An 8,760-nucleotide genomic window follows, 5' to 3' on the forward strand; every position below is an offset into this window, starting at 1 on the left:
TTTTAGTTTGGGTTTAGATTGCTAAGAGCAATCTGCTTAGTCAGGTGTCTGCCTCTGCACCGTCCAGGGGTGACAGGCATGCTCATTAGTGACCTGGGGGGGTGTCCTTGGGTGGAAGCTGGCACCTCCAGCACTCCCCGGGGGGAGGGATTTAGTGAGTGCTGGGGACCCTCGTACAGGAGAGGGGGCCTGGGCAGACCTCCAGAGCCTCTGTGTGTCGTGTGTTGGGGCTGCCGTCCTTGGCTGTCTCTAGCCCCATAAGTGGCTCTGATCGTCTATTCTCCTCAATCACAAGGCCCGGGAAGCCCCTGGCACGGCCTGCTAGAGCTGGGGGTCTGAGGACATGGGAGAGGAGTTCACTGAGCTCGTCTGTCCCCGAGGACATGCTCGGGGGAGCAGCATCTGTGCCAGGACAGGCCAGCTGTGGCTGTGCTTCTGGCTTGGGGTCCAAGGACTCCCCTGACTACTGGGGACTTGGTGGTGGGCAGAGCTGTCCAGGAGTGGTGACCCTTCTGTTCTCAGGAGCTGCACCAGGGACCTGGGCTGCTCACGGCTGCTACCCGAGGGGCAGCCATCTCACCTGAAAGTGGGCTGAGGGTCAGGGCTGGGCCCTGGGGTTGCTTCCGCTGTGGGCTGCTCAGGGGGAGTTCCTTGGGAAACAGGGTGTCCGGTGCAGAACAAGGTCGCTGTAGGGGTCAGGCACTCCTCCCTCACTGAGCCTGTGCTGGTGTGGCTCTGTGGATCGAGGGCACCATGGGGCTGGGGAGGGGGCTGTGGGGGCTTGTTGACACCTCAGGCAGCCTCGGGGCCACAGGCAGAGAGCCCTGATGGTCAGGGCCCTGGGCCTGGGGCCTCTCAGACCACACCCCTCCCGGGGGGCCTGGGCGTGGCCGGGCCTCCTGGAGGCAGTGGTGGGCCTTCCCTGGCCTTCTATCCGGGCTGTGCCTGCAGTGGGGGCTGGCCATCGTCACTCTGCCTGGCCTGAGCATCCACCTGCCTGAGGTTCGAGGACGGCCGCCAGTGCAACTCTCACCAGGAAGATCTCAAACACCATCTACTTGGTGTCCTTCTTGGTGATGCCCTGGATCAGTGGAAACTGGGTCATGGAGGTGGCCGGGTACCCAGCCTGCTCAGAAGGGTCTGCAGTATGTGTTCAGAAAGCACGGGCTGTGGTCCCAGTGTATGTCTGGAGCAAATGGATGTTAGAGGTGGGACGTGTCATGTTTTAATGTTGGTAAGCCCAGCAGAGTGGGTGGCATAGGCCAGGCAGGACCACGGGCTGATGCCCAGGGGCACTGGAGGTTCCTGAGAAGCAGGTGGGCTAAGGCATTTGGCCAAATGGAGCCCTGGCCCACAGTCATGTTGCCTCTGTCCTGTTTTACAGAAGGGCGCACTGAGGCCCAGAGGCAGGCCTGTGACTCGAGTCACGCAGCCAGAGAATGACTGAGTGGGGTGAGGCCCTGGTCTCCCGGCTCCCTACCCTGCAGCCCTGGCCTGCAGCCAGGGGAGATCACGCCTTCCTGGTGGCCTTCCGCAGCCCACCTCCTTCCCTTGTTTATTGCGAGCTCCTTGGCTCCTTCTCTTTAGAGAGGAGGTATTCCCCAGTGGTTAGGAGCAGCACTGCCTGAGTGTGAGTCCCGTCTGCACTGCCTCTTAGCTGGCGGCCATAGATGAGTTGCCTCGATCTCTTTAGACCTCAGTTTCTCCAACTGTAAAATGGGACCAAAGTCAGTTGGCATGATGGACATATTGTCCCCTCCAGAGCAGAGCCCTTACCTAGCCCTTCCCGAGACCACCTTGCTCAGGGGCATGGCAGTGCCTACCGTCAGCTTCCTGATTTCCTTCCTCCAGGGAAACAGAAGTAGGTGAACAGAGATTAGCTCCAGGCACTCTGGTGCTCACACCAGTTCGTGGCAGACAAGTTGGGCAGGGCTGGACACCCACCAGAAGTTAGCGGGCCCTTAGATTGGGGTCTATGTCCTAAAGCAGATAGAGCTGAGGAGGGTCCTGTGTCCAAGAGCTGCTTACAGGGCCCTGCGGGTGAGGGCTGCGTGCCTGCAGGCCCTGAGCAGGCCCTCACCCGCCCCCCTCAAGGTTTAGCAGCTGATGAGGTCACCCAGGAGGGTATTAGCTGGGCCGTTCATGGTAGCTCCAAGGGCCTGGATGTGAAAGAGAGCTCTGAGGGCCTCCCCAGGCCAGGCCCAGGCTGGCCAGCCTCTGTCCCGCCCCAGTGCTTAGTCAGGAAGCCAAAGAAGAAGTTGGGATAGCGAAAGAGAAAGCTGGACATAGCATAGCCCTGCTACTTCTTGTCACTCTGGAGGGCTGACATCTGAGGGCAGCTGGGGCCATGATCAGCTCCTGGCCCCACCTCTTCCCAGTGGAGCAGAGCAGTGGTCAGGCCCTATCCTGACCTTGACCCCCAAACAATGGGGAAGCCAAGCACATCAATGCCTGCCTCTTCCTCTTTCCACATCTGCTCTTGGGCCTCTGGGAGTTAACACACACAGACAGCCCTCAGCCAACCCAGGAGGGGTGGGGCACAGAAACCCCAGCCTCCTGCCAGCAGTTCTTAGGTATGTTCTGGGCGGTCTGGTCTTTCAGAGGGTCCTCAGTGGGATCCCCTAGGTGTCCACAGAAGTAACCTGTTCACAGGTGTACCCTCTATTGGCTCTTCCCCCTCCCTCATCCTAACACCAGACTTCATTGCTGGGCCTCCTGGGGTCGCCTCCCAAGTAAATTATTTATTCCCAGATCCTCATGCTGGGGACAGCTTATGGGGGGACAGAGATGGAAACAATCCCTTGTGCACTCTCCCACCTGCCCTTGCCTCTTTCCACTTGCCGTCTTCCTCCTCCGCTCCCTCCTTTCTCCCTCCCTCCCTCCCATTCACACAGCACTTCATTGATGATTTACTTGCTCATTGAGTTACTCAGTGACTCACTCCTTCTCCAAAGGCCAGCATGGCTCAAAGCGTGCCCCACGAGGAGCGTTTGTTGTGGGTTTTTAATTAGTCTTACATTTCGTGTGGCCACAGAAATGTGGGAACCACTGGGTTAAGTCAGGTCCCTCGGCTTTTTGTCCGTATGACTTCAGGGTCCCCTTCGCTGGTGTTCGGGGGAGTGATGTCCTTGAGCAGCCAGCCTGGGCCCCCCAAGCCAGCCTGGAGGCTTCCTGGGCAAGTGAGAGAAGGTCCCTGATGAAGTAGGTGGCTCGGCCCTGGAAAGTGCAGCTGAGGGGTGCAGGAGCTGGCCCTGACCTTGTAATAGCCCAGGAAGCCCTGGTTCTTGATCATTTGCTTTTTCCACCACTTGCTTTCTGTGAGATTCTGCCGGCCTGCCTGTGGAGTCACCAGGAAGGGCATCTGCCTGGCACTTGGCCTTGGAGCTGCCTCAGACTGCCGTTCACCACACCTGCTTCCCGTTCCTCTGCCCCCGCAACTTTTTCTGACTCAGTTGTCAGAGTGGTTCCTGTCCCTCTGGCTGGGAAGTGACTGCCCAGCTGCAGTGCCCTTTGAAAATGGATTCCCTGGGAAGTACCAGTTCTCCTTCTGTAGGGCATTCTGGATCAGTCCTTTTAGGTCCAATATTGGGGGTGCTACTCTAGTATTGGGGGAGCTACTCTTTCACACACTCGAGCTCATCTGATCCTGGGCCTTAGAAAGATTAGGTAACTAGTCCAGGATCTCACCGGCCACCCCTTGGTCTTCCCCTTGGGCTCCGTCCGGATTGGAGACATAGGTAGGCCAGGCCAGGGTGCAGGAAGGAGTGCTGGTAGCCATTGGCATCGTCATAGTCTGGGGCCAGCGAGAGGCAGAGAGGCCCTTGTCCATCACTAGGCTGAGTACTCCTTTCTCCCATTTTATGAATAAGGAGACCGAGGCAGGGAGGGCAAGAGCTGAGTTTGGAACGCAGGTATATTCGTTTCTTACTACGCTGTAACAACCACAAATTTATTATTTTATCATTCTAGTTACCAGAACTCCACAATCAGTCTCACTGGGCTGGTTCCTTCTGAAGGTCCTTGGGGAGACTCTAATTTTTTTTTAACCACCTTCTAGGATCCACCCACATTCCTTGGCCTGTGACTCCTTCCTTCCTCTTGAAAGCCAGCAGTGCAACCTCTATGAACCCCTCATTTCTCTCTTCATCCTACTTTAGTCTGTCACGTCTACCTCTGACTTTGACCCCGTGGCCTGCCTCTCATCCGGGTCCTTGTGGCCACTTTGGGCCCCAGCTGACTCAGGAGAATTGCCTCCTGTCCCGGGCCTTACCCGAATCACACCCACAAAGTCCCGGTGCTGTGGAAGGCACATACTTGCAGTTCTGGGAGGAGGACCTGGACACCTTTAGGGGGCTGCTCCTCAGCCTGCCACGTCAAGTCTCTCTGACACCCAAGGCCTCGATTATCCCATGACATCAAAGAGTTGTAAGAGCGTGAGAGTGACAGATTTGGGGGGAGGGGACAGGCAGGGCTCCTTCCAGGCCAATGGTTGTCTTGCAGGGGAGGTCACAGACCAAGGAAGCGGGAGGTGTCTATGCCAAAAGGGTATGTTTTTAAATAAAGATTTTATTTATTTATTTTTAGAGAGAGGGGAAGGGAGGGAGAAAGAGGGAGAGAAACATGGATGTGAGAGGGAAATATTTATTTGTTGCCTCTTGCACATGCCCCGACTGGGGACCTGACCCACAACCCAGGCAGGCATGTGCCCTGACCGGGAATCGAACCAGCGGCCTTTCGCCCCGTGGGATGATGCCCACCCTACTGAGCCACACTGGTCAGGGCACAAAAGGGTCTTAATTCTGTCTGTCTGTCTCTCTCTCTTTGGCCTATGGCATATTTGCTCCCTGAGGAGAGAGAGGGTTGAAGTGGCCATTATCTGTATCCTCATTAATAACCAGAGTTTGGCCTTGGTTGGTGTGGCTCAGTGAATTGAATGTGGGCTCTGAACCAGAGGGTTGCCAGTTCCATTCCCAATCAGGATACATGCCTGGGTTGCGGGCCAGGTCCCCAGTTGGAGGTGAGAAGCAACTGCACATTGATAGTTCTCTCTTCTTTTTCCTTCTCTTCCCCTCTCTCTAAAAATAAATACATAAAATCCTTAAAAAAATAAAGAAAGGCTTTAAAGAAAAGATAGCCAGAGTTTGCTAACCTAACACCCAAAGTTTAATCTTTTATCGCCTCTGTGATTCCTCTACTGTTTTGAGTGTTTATCGATGTAACCAGTTCACCCGTTCTGGGCGTCTCATCAATCCTCTCCGGAACCCTGCGAGCTGCCTTGTGCCTTGTGCACCTGCCTCTCCATCGAGGCCCGGAGTCGGCTTTCTCTCTGCTTCAGTCAGCCCTGCCTCGCCAGCGCCGGCTTCCTTCCCACGGGACCTCTGCAGCCCCCCCCCCCCCCCCATCCCCGCAGCTGTTGATTTGGTGTTAGTTCGCACTTTCTGGGCTCTGGGCGGAATGGCTAGTTTGGAGCGCATCTGCTTTTCCCGCCTGCCAGGGCGACTGCCTTTGGGGACAGTGCAGAGGCAAGCGGAGGAGAGTGGGCACTGAAGACCTGCAGGGGCTTCTCTGGGTGGGGGTCCTGAGACCCAGACAAAGAAAGACAGTGAGGACACACGGTGAACTGATGGCAGAAGCAGGGACGGCCAGGCCTGGGTCCCAGCGCCCAGCCCTCACACACAGCTGTCCCTGGGCCCACGGGACCCTGGGGTGAGGGCGCTGCCCCCGGATATTCCAGGTCTGGAGCTCAGCACTCGTGTCTTCAGAGCTGTGGTGACCTGAGTGTTCTTGCCCGTTGTCCCCTCCTCAACCCCGTGTGCCCACCACACAGCGAGGAACCAGCATGGACCTGACCCTGGGTGCCTGCCTGTCTAGCAGGAGTGATTGAGACACGCAGGGCCCGTCCGGGAAGGGCAGCGCTGGGGGGAGGAGGAGACGAAGGGGCCCAGCGGCAAACAACCCTTGGGGACTCAACGCCTGGGCTTGAGCCCCAGGCCTGACTTCACAGGCCCACGCCTGGGCCTTGGCCCAAATGTTTGCTCCTTTTTAGGAATGACACCGTGTGACAACCAGTCTACAGATGGGTGTGCTCCTTGTGAGAATCTCATTGGCCTCGAGTCTCAGAGTGCCCTCCTTCAGGGTGTGGTTCGGCCAACTCCCGGCAGCTGGCCAGTGGCCCCTCCCAGCAGGCACTGTGGCTGGGCCTCTCTGGCCCCAGGCGCTCCCTGGCTGGGCCACCAAGGGGAAGAACCAGGACAGGTTCAGGCTGGTGTCTCCGGGAGTCTGATGTCCTGAGGCCCTGCTATTCTGGGTTGGACTCCTCCATCTTCTACCTCTGACCCTGGTCAGCACTCCCTCCCACTTCCCTGCCCCGGCCCCTGCAGCCCCTGCGCCAGCTCACCCTGTAGTGAGTCTTCTCCAGCACGGTGTCATCATTCACACTGAGCTAGTGGCTGGGGCTGCAATGTGCCAAGGGGACAGGGCGGAGTCCCCTGCTCTGGGTGTTCCCAGGACTTCCTTCCCTCTGCCCTCTCGGTTTTGGAAAACGCATTCCAGGGAATTCTGGCTCCTCCTCCCGGGTGGGAGTGGGCTCCTGGCCCAGACCTGGCTAATCAGACACCCTGCTCCCCATTCACAGAGGGCCGCTCAGCCTGAGTGTGTGCCCAGGCCTATTCGTTTTCTCCAAGGTTTGATTTTTCCTCTCTGGGAGAGTCTCTCTTCAGGTTGGCTCAGCCAACATACTGGGGGTGCCCACTGCCATCACTCCTGTCGGCGAATGAGGGCAACTCGGCAGGCCTCGGAGCCCAAAGAGACTCCAGCATCTGTGCCCGAAGTTGGAATGACCACTTGAACAGCTTAGGTGCATGAACCGATAAATACCCTTTCTTGTTTAAGTTGGGTTCCTGCCTCTTGAAACTGAATAATGGGGGCAAGGCTGAGAGTCTGTCAGTGAGTGGAGGGCTCCCCTTTCCAGAGCGGTCCACCCCTTCCACCTTGTAGCTCAGGGACTGTCAGCTGTGCCGGGTCGTGGGCCAGGCAGCCACCAGCCGCAGGGCAGAAGAAAGGGCAGCTCCAGGACGCCGGGAGGCGGGCTGGTGAGGGTGGGAGGTTGTGGTGAGCCTGCAGCTGTGACCGCAGGCCTGAGGACCTGCACACCTGGGACTGCTTGGGGAGATGCTGAGCAGGCCCAGCTGGGCTGTAACCCTGGGGGCAAAGGCAGGCCCAGCCCCCTTGCCCGGAAGTGCTGGGTCTGACCCAGGCGGTTGGTCCTGATTGAGAGAGCTCACATGGGAAGCTCTGGTGGGTGAGGGGCCATGCCCTGGGAGGGCGAGCAGAGCCTCGCCGGGGAAGGAAGGGCCCACCCTCTCCCACGTGGAAGCTGCCGGTCCTCTCACTGCTCACATTCAGAGCTTTGTCCATCACCAGGTCAGTCACTGAGGGTGACACCCGATTGTGAGGGTGGGTGGCCTTGGAGTGTGTATGTGGGACCTTTGAGCGTGTAAGGGGCGCCAAGTTGTGTGCCCCGAAGCCACCTGAGCAGATGCACACAAAACCACAGGCAATGTGGGCTGTGCGATGCTACCTGCAGGCAGGCCCAGGGCGTGAGACCCTGTACGTGGACGTGCAGAGGGCGCGGCCAGAGCGAGCTGTGGGTGGTCACACTTTGTATGGGCCCTCCTTCCTCCTCCTCCTCTTGGGTGATTTACGCAGCTCATTTGTGACAGATGCTGTTGGCGCCCTGTCCAAAGACCTTGGGACATGCCGTGTCCACACATGCTGGCCCGGTGGCTGACCGTGGTGGCGGCCTCATGCGCCATCACAACGCAACTGCCCCTGCTGAAGACTCTGGCCAGCAGAGCCCACTCGGTCTGCACGCGCGTTCCTCCTCAGCCCCCTCCCCTCTGGCGCCTGGCAGAGAGAGGTCTGCCCTGTGTGCAGAAGGACCCGCGTGTGGTGCTGTGCCATCATGGACACAGGGCGCGTCGTGGATAGAGGAGACGGGAAAAGTCGAGCCCAAGAGTCCCCTGAGTGTTTGCTGCTGGAACCGGGTGTAATGTGGGGTGGCTCAGGGTGGGGCTGGCACAGGGCCAGAGGCCATCACCATGGAGGCTGTGGTGTTTGTTCCCAGGAGGAGGGGCCCCAGAGCACGGAGGTGGCCCCTGAGCCATGCACACTCGTGTTTAGAAGGATGGAGGAGTGTAGGGAGGGCACTTACCAAAGGTATCAGGCTGTGCCCAGAGAGAGGTACAGACGGGCGCTGGGGAGCAGGGGCTATTGCTGAAAATGGGATTTTTGAATGTGTTAAAACTCATGGAACATCCCAAGGGTGGAAGACAAGTTTTGTTCACAACTATGAGTGACCATGGGTAGTGGGGTTGGAATGTGGGAGAAAGGTACCATCTGCTCAGTGTTCAGGTGCAGGCTCATTTGCCTTGAACAGTGGCAGCAGGCGGCCAGCAGGTGGCGGTGTGGGCTCCCAGCGGGCTGATGCACGCAGGACTAAGTCACTGACTACCCTGATATTCGTGTCAACAGGAAAATGACCAGGCTTCAGTGGCTGCTAATTTTGAGAGAAGAAGTAACGTATTTTGAGTTTGCTGTTGTTTCCCATTTCCTTTCCTTTGAAGTTTCAGATAACACGAGCCCCTCCCCCTTTGATAACATTAGGTCGTGCAACATTTTTTATTGATATATTTACTTTGAACACAGAAAAGATACACTGTTACTGGTTTAGTGCTTGATCCAAGAACAAGAAAAGCTGTT

This window comes from Sturnira hondurensis, unplaced genomic scaffold (genome assembly GCF_014824575.4).
Source record: "Sturnira hondurensis isolate 20B ecotype Veracruz unplaced genomic scaffold, ASM1482457v3 Scaffold0003090, whole genome shotgun sequence".
Classification (NCBI taxonomy): Eukaryota; Metazoa; Chordata; class Mammalia; order Chiroptera; family Phyllostomidae; genus Sturnira; species Sturnira hondurensis.